At 37.3% G+C, this 11,817-nt stretch overlaps 1 long non-coding RNA gene across 1 annotated transcript in view; it reads right to left on the bottom strand.

The window, feature by feature from the left end:
* LOC107185116 overlaps positions 1-8,582 on the bottom strand; it is an 18,615-nt gene extending 10,033 nt beyond the window's left edge. Inside the window, exons 1-2 of the long non-coding RNA XR_001516032.1 lie at positions 8,570-8,582; positions 7,746-7,754 (exon numbers count right to left, since the gene is read on the bottom strand). This is a non-coding gene — a long non-coding RNA (uncharacterized LOC107185116). The remainder of the gene's footprint in view (positions 1-7,745; positions 7,755-8,569) is intronic.
* Positions 8,583-11,817: the final 3,235 nt, after the last annotated feature.

Here is an 11,817-nt window from a genome sequence, read left to right as displayed (position 1 = left end):
CAGGTGTTTAGTTATGTAGTTCTCTTTCTGCTGTGTTGATTTAAAGGCACAAAACACAACACAGCAAGGCACAACGTACAAGGCGCTGAACACAAATGTATTCATGATACTAATAACCCCAAATAAAGGTGACCACCTGAGCAAAGAGAATTGGGGGATAAGGAAGAAAGAAGAGAAAAAGATAAAAGAGAAAAAGAAAAAAAGGGAGTGCAAAAATGAAATTGGGAAAAGGGAGGAAAAAAAGTAAGAGAGAAAAGAGAGAGAATGAAATATAAGAGGAGAAGAGACTATTTATATGGAGAGAAAACTCCGATAGAACTGCCACTAATCCCAACAAATTCCAGCAACAGATCCCTGGAGATGAATGCAAACTACAAACAACCAGTAATATCAAGCAAGGCAAGGGAAAATAGAAGCACAAAAATAACCGGAAAAGGAAAAAAGAGAAAAAATAAAGAGAGAGAGAGAAAAGAGGAAAAAAACAACAACAGAAAGATAAAAAGAAAAAGCAAAACAACCTCACAAAGAAGCATAAAAAACCCAATATACTCAATAATCAAGCAAACAACAACAAAACAACAGAGAGAGAGAAAAAAATGGATAGGGAAGAAAGATAAGGGAGAGATGTATATGGATTTAGAGCAGGGGATTGGAAATTGGATATATAAGTAGGGAGAAATTTTGATGGGGTAAAAAGAAGGAATAGGGAAAATCTAAAGCAGGAATAGGGTAAGAGAAACAGGACAACAAAAGGAGGAAAGTGAGGAAGAGAGTTTTGGCATAAAGGTAATGTTGAGGTAGAGAAAAATGTTGCTAAAGGAAAGATGAAAATAGAATGTAGAACACTAATCCCAAAATAAAATAAAGAAAAAATAAAATGATACTTTAAAAAATGGTAAAATGGTAGTAGTAATAATACTGTTTAAAAATAAAAGTGTAGTAATTCAAAGGGTAATATCAGGTGATGAAAAAAGAACAAAAATTGGTTTCTTAATTAAAAGGTGAAAAAATAAAAATAAAAATAAAAATAAAAATGTGCAGTAGTGAAGGTTCTTCAGTTCTTCTACTCTTTTGTCTGGCATGCGTTAGTCCTGCCAGGTATTCAGGAGAGTGTTGAATTTCCCTGCGATACACTCTTCCTCCATTGTTGTAAACCATACTCCTGATTTTAAAGCAGGCTGTATTTGTTTCCCAGACTGCCTTTATTTGTATTTACAGAAGGGTCAGTTTGTGGCTCTGCCTCTTGGTGGCAGTGTGTCTGGATTGACCTCCAAGGCTATCAGCCCTCTCTATCCAGTAGTTAGGGTTTATTTTCTCTATTGTACTTAAAACTGGTTTGGGAAAGTGCACTGCCCAGAGCTGGTTCTTTAATCGTTACTCCCTGCTCTGTCTTCCAGCTTCCACAAAAACAACTTTCCCCTACAGTCTCTGCGAGTGTCCCCAACTGGGCAATCCCATGCACTGGGTTTAATAATCAAAGGCAAATATTTAAGGGGAGGAGAGAAAAACAAGAGCCTGAGAAGTTGCGTGAATTTGCAACCTTCCACCTTCCAGCTCTGTGAGAAGTCTCCTTCGCGTACCCTCTCTCCCCTGGCACTAAGCAGCCAGCACACTGGCAAAATCTGAGTCTGCCTTTTTGCATCCAGTCCAGCTATGGGCTTATTTTTAGTGTTCCCTTCTGCCACCAGCCCTGTGGGAGCCCTTCCACACTCGCAGATCATGCTGGCCCCAAAGGCTGCGGACTTTGTGGGGCGCAGACCTCCCCGCGCACGTTCCTCTCCCCAACCTTAATTGCAAACCGCACCTTCAGGCAAAGCCTGACCTTTCCGTGAGAAGAAGCAGGGCTCCACCTAGTCGCGCTGTCCCAGATCCAGTGTTTCCGGGTTAGCAGCCAATCTCTGGATGCTGGGACTTTGGATGAATATGCTTCCAGTAACAGCCACTCAAGATGGCGCAGTCTCCGCAGCTGAGCCGGCACTCTGGGAGAGATTCCAGCCACCGTCTCCAACCGTCCCCTTTCTCTGGGAGTCCTCCGCCTTTCCCAGCTGCAAACTGTCTCCCAGCTGAATGTCTTCTGCTTATTCAGGCTGTATGTTACCCGCTTCAGCTGCTCACCCTTATCTGCTCCGGGACAAGGCACGGGACACGTCCATCTATACCTCCACCATTTTTTTCCCTCTGTCCATTTTTAATTGGATTGTTGTTTAGTTGTATGAGCTGTATTATAATACAAATAAATAATATAAAAAATAAAATAATAAAAAATATTGAGTTGTATAGATAATAGTTGTATTATCTAGTTTGGATAATAGTCCCTTCTCAGAGGTTTCATTTGCAAATATCTTCTCCCATTTGGTTAGTTGTCTTTTTGTTTTCTTAATGGTTTCTCTTTGCTGTGCAGATGCCTTTTAGTTTACTGTAATCACATTCATTTATTTTTGCTTTTAATTTTCTTGCCTTTACTGTCAATTTCACACACAAAAAACCCCTCTGAGACCAAGGTTCATAAGTTTAATGCTTATGTTTTCTTCTATGTATTTTATTGTTTCCAGGCTTATATTCAAGTCTTTAATACATTTTGAGTTAATTTTTGTACATGCTATCAGACAGCAGCCTAGTTTCATTCTTTTGCATGAGGCTTTCCAGTTTTCCCAGTACCATATATTAGTCTTCTTTCCTTTCTCAGTTTTTATTCTTGATTCCTTCATTGAAAGTTATTTGCCCATGTATGTGTGGGTTTATTTCTGGGCTCTCAATTCCATTCCATTGGTCTTATGTCTGTTTTTTCTGTTTTTTACTGGTTTTATTACTGTAGCTTTGCAATATAGTTTGAAGTCAGGAAGTGTGACACCTCAGCTTTGTTCTTTTGTCTCAGAATTGCTTTGGCTATTCCAAGTCTTTTGTAGTTTCATACAAATTGGAGGATTTTTTGTTTGTTCTATTTCTGTAAGAAATGCTACTGATATTTTGATGTGGATTGCATTAAATCTGTATATTGCTAGGTAATATGAAATTTTAACAATGTGAATTCTTCCAATCCATGAACACTGAATATTTTTCCATTTCTTTATCTTCTTCATATCTTTCAACAATGTCTTGTAGTTTCCAGTGTATAGGTCCTTCACTTCCTTTGTTAAGTCTATTCCTAGCTATTTTATTCTTTTTAATTTTTAAAAAATACTTGTTTATTGATTTTGGAGAGAGAGGGAGAAACATCAATGAATTGATCAGCTGCCTCCTGCACACCACCTACTGGGAATTGAGCCTGCAACCTGGGCATGTGCCCTGACCCACAATCAAACTGGTGATCTCTCAGTGCATGGACTGAGCCACCAACCAGTGCTGGTATTTTATTCTTTTTATTTTATTGTAAATGAGATTGTTTCCTTCATCTCTATTTTTGATATTTGGTTGTTAGTATATAGAAATGTATCTGCTTTTTGTATTTATTGTTTCTAATATTTTTGTGGGATCTTTTTAAGGGTTTTCTCTATATAGAATCATTTCATCTGCAAATAATAACAGTTTATTTCTTCATTCCCAATTTGGATGTGGGGCATTGGGTCCCCTACTATAATTATATTTTTGTTATTTTCTCCCTTTAGGTCTATTAGTATTTCCTTTATATATGTTGGTGCTCTCAGGTTGGGTGCGTATATATTGATGTTATATCTTTTTGGTGAATTATCCTCTTCATCATTATAAAATGCCCATATTTGTTTCTTGTTAGCCTTGTTATCTTGAAATCCATTTTGTCAGATGAAACTACTGCTACATTTGCTTGGAGTATCATCTTCCATCCCTTCACTTTGAGCTGATGTTGCCTTTGGAGCTGAGATGAGTCTCCTGCTGACAACACATAGTTGGGTCTTCTTTCTATAATCCATCTTGCCACTCTGTGTCTTTGGACTAGTGAGTTCAGTATATTTACATTTAGCCTGATTATTGATATATGAGAACTGAGTACAGGCATTTTCTTTTGTTTTCTGATAGTCTGTGTCTCCATTGTTGTTGTTTCTCCTCCTCCTCCTCCTCCTCCTCCTTCTTCTTCATTAATCCTTACTTGAGGATATTTTTTCATTGATTTTTAGAGAGAGTGGAAGAGCAGGGGAGAGACAGAGAGACACATTGATTGGTTATCTCCCACTGGTGCCCTGACCAGGGCTGGGGATCAAGCCTGCAATCGAGGCACAGCCCTTGACTAGAATCGAACCTGGGACTCTTCAGTCTGTAGGCCAATGCTCTATCCACTGAGCCAAACTGGCTCGGCCTCCATTGTTTCTTTTCCCTTGTATTTATGTCTGCTATTTTAATTTAGTGGTTTTCTATAAAATTTATTTTCATTTTCTCTTTTTGTATGTTTCATGTCTCAGGTCTGGGTTTTTGTTTTGTGGTTACCATTAGGTTTGTCAAAGATGTCTCATACAATAATAGCCCTTTTTCTTCTGATTGCCTCTTATGTACATTGATCTGTACACATTCAGTCCTTTTCCTCCTCCTTTTATGTTTTTGTTGTCACAAATTATCTGTTTTTATGTTGTGTATTTTTTTAACAAAATTGCAATAGTTATAGTTTTTTTAAAAAATATATTTTTATTGATTTCAGAGAGGAAGGGAGAGAGAAACATCAATGATGAGATAGAATCATTGCTTAGCTGCCTCCTGCATGCCCCACACTGGGGATTAAGCCGACACCCAGGCATGTGTCCTGACTGGGAGTGGAACTGTGACCTTCTGGTTCATATGTCGACGCTCAACCACTGAACCATGCCGGCCGGGCTATAGTTATTTTTAATGTCTTTTTCTCCCTTTAACTTTTGTTATTATTAAGTGTTTAATGTCCTCTTATGAAGTACAGTTGCAATAATTACTTCTATCTGTCTGTTAGTCATCTTAGATGTTTTTAAATTTTTGTCTTTTTGTTTATGTTTAAAGACCTCCTTCCATGTTTCTTGTGATGCAGATCTTGTGGTGGTAAATTATCTCAGCATTTGTTTTTTGGAGAAAGCCTTTATTTTTCCTTCATATCTAATGGATAGTTTTGCTGGATATATTATCTTTGAGTAATGGTTCCTCTCTTTATATTTTTGATATTTCCTTCCACTTTCTCTTGGCTTGTAATATTTCTACTAAAAAATCTGATTATCTAATGGGTTTTCCTTTGTAGATTATGGTCTCCCCCTCCACTCGTGGATGCCTTGAGAATTATTTCTTTGTCATTAATTTTTGACAGTTTTATATTTTTATTTATTTTTTGGTGACATTGGATAATAAAATTATACAGGTTTCAGATTTACCATTATATAATACATCGTCTGTATAGTGTGTTATGTGTTCACCACCCAAGTCAAATCTCCTTCCATTCCATCTGCCCTGCTCTATTTCTAATGCTCTCTAATGCATTCCTCATCTCATTTTATTAAGTTCTTCAGCTCTAGCATTTCTGTTTGGTTCTTTTTTATAGTTTTAATATCTTTGGTAAAGTACTCCTTTTGCTCACTAATTTTATTCCTGAGTCCACTGAACTGCCTTTCTCCATTTTCTTGAATCTCATTGAGTGTCTATTTTTGACAGTGTTAATAAAATGTGTTTTGGAGAAGGTCTTTTTGCATGAAGATAATGAGGTGTTTTGTTAGTTTCTCATATTCTAAAGTCCAGTTCTTTTCATAGGTTTGAGACATTCTCATTAATTTCTTTGAATAGCCTCTCCATTCCCTTCTCTTATCTTTCTGATATATCCCCATTAGTCTTATGTTGCTCTTTCTAATATAGTCAGATAGTTCTCATAGAGTTATTTCATATTCTAAACTCAGTTCTCTTCTTCCTCCTGAGTCATTTCTAGGTTTCTCTTCAAGCTCGCTATTTCTCTCTTCCATTTGCCCTGCTCTATTTCTAATGCTCTCTAATGCATTCCTCATCTCATTTTATTAAGTTCTTCAGCTCTAGCATTCATTTGGTTATTTTTTATAGTTTTAATATCTTTGGTAAAGTACTCCTTTTGCTCACTAATTTTATTCCTGAGTCCACTGAACTGCCTTTCTCCATTTTTTTGACTCTCATTGAGTTTCTTCATAACTACAAATCTAAACTGTAGACTTCCATGACTTTAGGTTTGGTTTCTGAAAAATTTCATTTTATATATTTCCATGTTACCTTGGTTATTCATGGTACTTGATGGATTGTTTCTCTGCCTGTACATTTGAGGTAGTAAACTATTTTCTTGCTTAGATATTATTTTGCTCTTAGCAATTCAGCAGATTGATAGGTAGGATAATTTATTTTGTTTTACTGTAGATGGTGCTATAGCACAATTTTATTTTCTCACCCATGCTATTTCTGCTTCTGGGATCATGGTGAAGTGGTTTCACATCTGTTGAGGAAAATGCCACATACTGGTGTGTTGGGTGGACCTCTAAGACCACCTTGCCTCAGACACTGGACATCATCTCCATGGTGGGGGAATGTTTTGTGGGCCCCCAGCACTGCCTCTTTATTGCCAATAGTCACTGGACCCACTGTGTTGTTGGAAGTGTTTTTACTACCTGTGCCAGGCTCTGCTGGGATGGGCAGAGCAAGTAAGGCAAGTTCACAATTTCATGACTCTGTCACCCTGCCACCAATGTCTGCCAGCACCACTGTACTGTTTAAAGTGTCCCACTGCTTCTACCAGGCTGGGTTGCAATAGGGAGGAGAAAAGTGAGCTGCCTTTTCCCTCTGCCCCTCTTACACTCCAGGCTATAGTGTGGGGGCTTCAGCCAGACTTCTCTAGTGCTACCTCCCCACTGAAGCTGTAGGTGGCACCAAACTGTGACTGCATCACTGTCCCTGTCCTCCCCCTTTCCTGCTTTCGCTACTCATTCCAATAAATCCACTTTCAGATGCACAGTTGTGTGGATTTCTCAGGCACATTTATGTGTTGAGCAGGGGATCCATTGTTGTGTTATAGTTGCCCTACTTGTAGATTTAAAGGGAAAAATAAAGGAATCATCTCCCTTTGCCATGATGCTGACATCACTCCCTTATGATTTTCTTAATAACAGTTTTTCTCCAGCTTACTTTTTTTTGGGTAAAATACAGTATATAATATGTATATCATACAAAATATATGCCAGTTGACTGTTATCAGTAAGGCTTCTGGTCAACAGTAGGTTATTAGTTAAGTTTTGGGGGAGTCAAAAGTTATATGTGTATTTTCAGCTGCCTGGGGATCAGTGCCCCAACCCTGCATGTTCCCTTAAGGGTCAACTGAATTTCCAAATTAAACCACAAGCATGCTTCTCTCATTCCCACTAGCTGCAGCATAGTCACTGGACTTGCAATTATTTTTATTTTGAAGAGAGGAATACTTGCTGATGTTTAAAAAAGGAGAATTTAAAACAAATACAATTTCTGCCTTTACAATGTGAACTCATATGCCTTTCTAAACAAACAATACCTAGACAATGATGAGCATGAATACACAATGTTTGCCCACAAAGAGCTCCCTGCCTGGTAGAGAGATGGACAAGTAAACAATGTGGTGAAAGACTTGATAACTGATCATTGATGAGCATAATTTATGATGGGAGTACAGAGAATAGGCACCTAACCTTGTTTGGGAATGTCTAGAATGACTAAAGGAACTGATGGGAAGGAAGGCAAGTTGGATCAGCCCAGAAACCTTCCTGGGCACCCACCCAGGGCCTGATGGAGATGTCATGCCTTGGTCCCCCAGCAGCTTGTCATACTGACCTTTATTGGTTTACTTGTTCATTCTCCCCCACAAACTGGTAAGCTTCTTTAAGGCAGAAACTGTGTTGTCATTGTTATCCATAGTGCCTATCTAGTAGGAGCTGATGCATAAGAACCATCTGATAAGTGAAGATGTGAAAGTTTCTAGGATGATAAGAATACTCCTTCTCTAAGATGGACTAATTTTTAGAGACAGTATTTTATGTCAGCTATTGTCAACTGGTGTGCCACAACATTTTAAAAATATGCAATACCTGACTATTTAGTCAGGAACACCTACCCCTTTTCCCTTAGATTGTCAAATAAAAAAATGACAACAGCCAACACAATAGCTATCTGGTGTGAATTAATCAAAATTATATCCTTTTTTTATCAGATAAGCAAAAAATATATTTTTGGTGTGCCACAGAATTTTAGTAATTAATTATGTCTGCCATGAGATAAAGAAAGTTGAAAATCACTGTTTTATATGTATGCCATAATATATTAAAAATCTCTACCTCTTAGTGTTTTAAATGCCAGTACCAAACACTAGATGCAAAAACAGGTCAGGCACTCTGAGAGATGCGAAAACAAACAAGATACAATCACTGCTCTCCATAAATTTACAGCTTAAACTGAAACTTTCTTAATCCCCACCTATATCTTCCTGACTTAGAATATGTTTCATTTGCTTAAAATTCGGAATTCCAAAAAATAGTCCTTTTGAATAAAGAGCTCCATTACTTTTTATTTCCTTTTTTTAAGAAAAAAACATTTTGTTTAAAAAAGAAGTGCTTTCTTTTTTAAAATTTTTTATTGATTGATTTTAGAGAAAGAGAAGGAGAGAGAAAAAGACAGATTTGTTGTTCCACTTACTACTGCATTCATTGGTTGATTCTTGTATGTGCCTTGACAGGGATCAATCTGAAACATTGGCATATCTAGATGATGTCTAAGCAACTGTTACCAGGCCAGGGGTGGGGGGGAAGAAGAAAAGAAAAGAAAAGAAAAGAAAAGAAAAGAAAAGAAAAAGAGAAGAGAAGAGAAGAGAAGAAAAAGAGAAGAGAAAAACCTTGATCAAGTTTCAAGTTAATAAAAAAGGTAAGTTTTCTCAAAATAGTTACATATTTCCCTTTGTGTTAGGACTGCAAAAAAATTTAAATGGAGGGAATTGAGAATTTATATTTTCAGAGATCTTCCTGGATTTCATTGTAGTTTTTCCCCATTAGCCTTCTTTAGCATTTTTCTTATAGGTAATGTATAGCAATATATAGATATTTATAATAATATAATTGTTCATTCTTTTCTATAAACTGTAGTATCACTTGATATTTGCTACTATTCAGAAAAAATGCTTCTATGCATATCCTCTCTAAAATAACAGCAAAGTATCTTCAAGATTCTATATTTAATGCCAGTCATTCCAAAATACTTAATTTAAAATCATTATCTATAGCATATTGGACTTTAAAAACATTCCACTTTCAAAACAAGATGGTTTAAGATAATTCAAAGAACCCACATGCAATGAATCCTGCTATGAGGTTTGCAGGGGAATATGAGCCAGAAGACATGTAGGTACAGTATTCTTTATTATAAACAATCAAAACAGTACAGCTGTGCATTTGAAGAATAGTTGAAACGTACATATTATAATTAAAAACATGACTTAAATAGAAGTAGTGTTTTTTGTTGTGTTTTACATTAATTTGAGCTCATCCTTAACATACGCCAGGATCACCTAATCTTGAATGCTGTTAAAATACAAAATTTGTAATGCATGTTATATTTTGCTGTAATTACTAAATATACATAACAAATATTCAGGGCCCATTAAAAATTAAGCAAGTGCTTAAAGTCTAGCAAGTGATTTTTATAAAATGCTTGTGTTTTTGTTATGGGGTATTCAGTTCCTTAGAAGACAACATAAAAGGAATTTAAATGTTACATTGTATTCCAACTTTTCCAGACTTATACGGGGTGTAAACAAAATAAAACATACAGTCAATGTGTTGAACAATGACATTGTTATAGTTCTAAAGCACAGGCAGATATTATTATTATTTTTTTAGTTATCTTCTTTATTATTACAACTGAAAATAAAGCACACTTATTTGGTATAGGACTTCAGTGTTTTTAAATGTGTCAAATTCTTCACTCTGCATGCTTTTATGGTTGCAATGTACCCCTCAATAAAACAAGTGAAGTAGACGTGACTTCTGGTAGTCTGACATTTTGAATCTAGCTTAATATATATTAAAATATCACCTAACACTTTTCACATCTCAATTTTTTAACAAGAAAAAAACACACCAAAAAACAAAACAAAACAAAATAGGCTTGAACAACAGGATAAACTTCTGTCTTGTGATATAGAGAATGTTATTATTCTTTATGTATAAACCTTTTCCATGGCAACGTTGAACATGCTTAGCATCAACTGATGCATTTACTGGCTTAGCATGTCCACTTTGCTACTTATCCTATAAAAGAATGCTATTACTTTTTTTGTATTGTCTACTTCAAGGAATGAATGCAATGAACACATTTGTAATCCTATATAATAAAAGCCTAATATGCTAAGTGTCCACTCAACTGGTTAGCTGCTCAACCAATCAAAGTGTAATATGCTAATGATATGCTAAGGCTGCTCAACCACTCGCTGTGATGTGCACTGACCACCAGGGGGTAGACGCTCCGACCGGTAGGTAAGCTTGCTGCTGGGGTCCAGCTGATTGGGACTGAGCTAAACAGGCCCCAATTGTGCACCAGTGGGGTCCCTCAGCCTGGCCTATGCCCTCTTGCAATCCGGGACCCCTCAGGGGATGTTGGAGAGCCGGTTTCAGCCCGATACCACAGGCCATGCCGAGTGACCCCACTAGTGCACAAATTTGTGCACTGCGCCTCTAATTCTAAAATAAAATACTACATTATAGCTTTTGGCAACTTCTCCAGCAAAAAAATTTTAAAGAATGATTAAAATGTGTCTATGTTCAATAACTGAAGTGTTCACTTCTCATCAATTCTAAATTCTCTGAATTTCACACATATCCTAAAAAAGGCTTTTAGGGAGACATTACTGATGATGATGTTTATGTACCATTTTAATTATTTATTTTCAACTAAATAATTCAGGTTCACTGGAATATTTTGTCTTAGTTTCCAAAAGTTGTATACAAATCCAAGTTTTTTAAATGTCATTTATAAATAATCAGTTCTAATTCTGTAAAGGTATAGGATTATCAGAGGATAATTTTTTAAATATATTTTTATTGATTTCATAGAGGAAGGAAGAGGGAGAGATAGAAACATCAATGATGAGAGAGAATCATTGATTGGTTGCCTCCTGTACATCACCTACTGGGGATTGAGTCTGCAACCAGGGCATGTGCCCTTGACTGGAATCAAACCTGGGACCATTCAGTCTGAAGGCTGACACTCTATCCACTGAGCCAAACTGGCTAGGGCTCAGAGGATAATTTTGATCAAGAAAGCTATGTTTGACAGAGAAACCAAGATGGCAGCATAGGTAAACACCTGAAATTTCTGCATCGCACAACCACTTCAAAAATACAACTAAACGACAAAATGGACATCATCCAGAACCACAGGAAGGCTGGCTGAGTGGAAATTCTACAACTAGAAGGAAAGAGAAAAGCACACTGAGACTCAGCCAAGGTGTGGAAGTAAAGTGCAGAGGTACAGAGGCGTACTTGGAAAGGGCTGGCAACTGAGGAGATGGTTGTCTTTTTCAATCGGGAGGGAATCACAAACTCCCAATGGCCCTGGACTCCAGTTCCAGGTGAGTCTCTGGGAACTCAGACTCATACGGGGAGAAACTGGACGGTCTGGCAGTGGGCAGAACTCGAGGGCAGCTTCCTTTCAGTGGTGCTTGCAGAGATTATCACAGGACACTGAGACCTGGGCCCTCTTAGGGCAGGACTGAGGATAAGCCATAGCTGTTTGCTCTGCCCTGGTGATTCCCTGAGACCCCACCCCACCTAAGCTGTAGCAGAGGCTTTTGCATATGTATGACCTGGCCCTTTGCAATCTACAATTACCTAACAAACTGCAGCTGGGTCAGAGAGACCCAGAACATCCAAA

Source organism: Myotis davidii, unplaced genomic scaffold, assembly GCF_000327345.1.
Source record: "Myotis davidii unplaced genomic scaffold, ASM32734v1 scaffold789, whole genome shotgun sequence".
NCBI lineage: Eukaryota > Metazoa > Chordata > Mammalia > Chiroptera > Vespertilionidae > Myotis > Myotis davidii.
The sequence above is the reverse complement of the archived record's forward strand: the minus strand, read 5'-3'. Positions and strand labels throughout refer to the sequence as shown.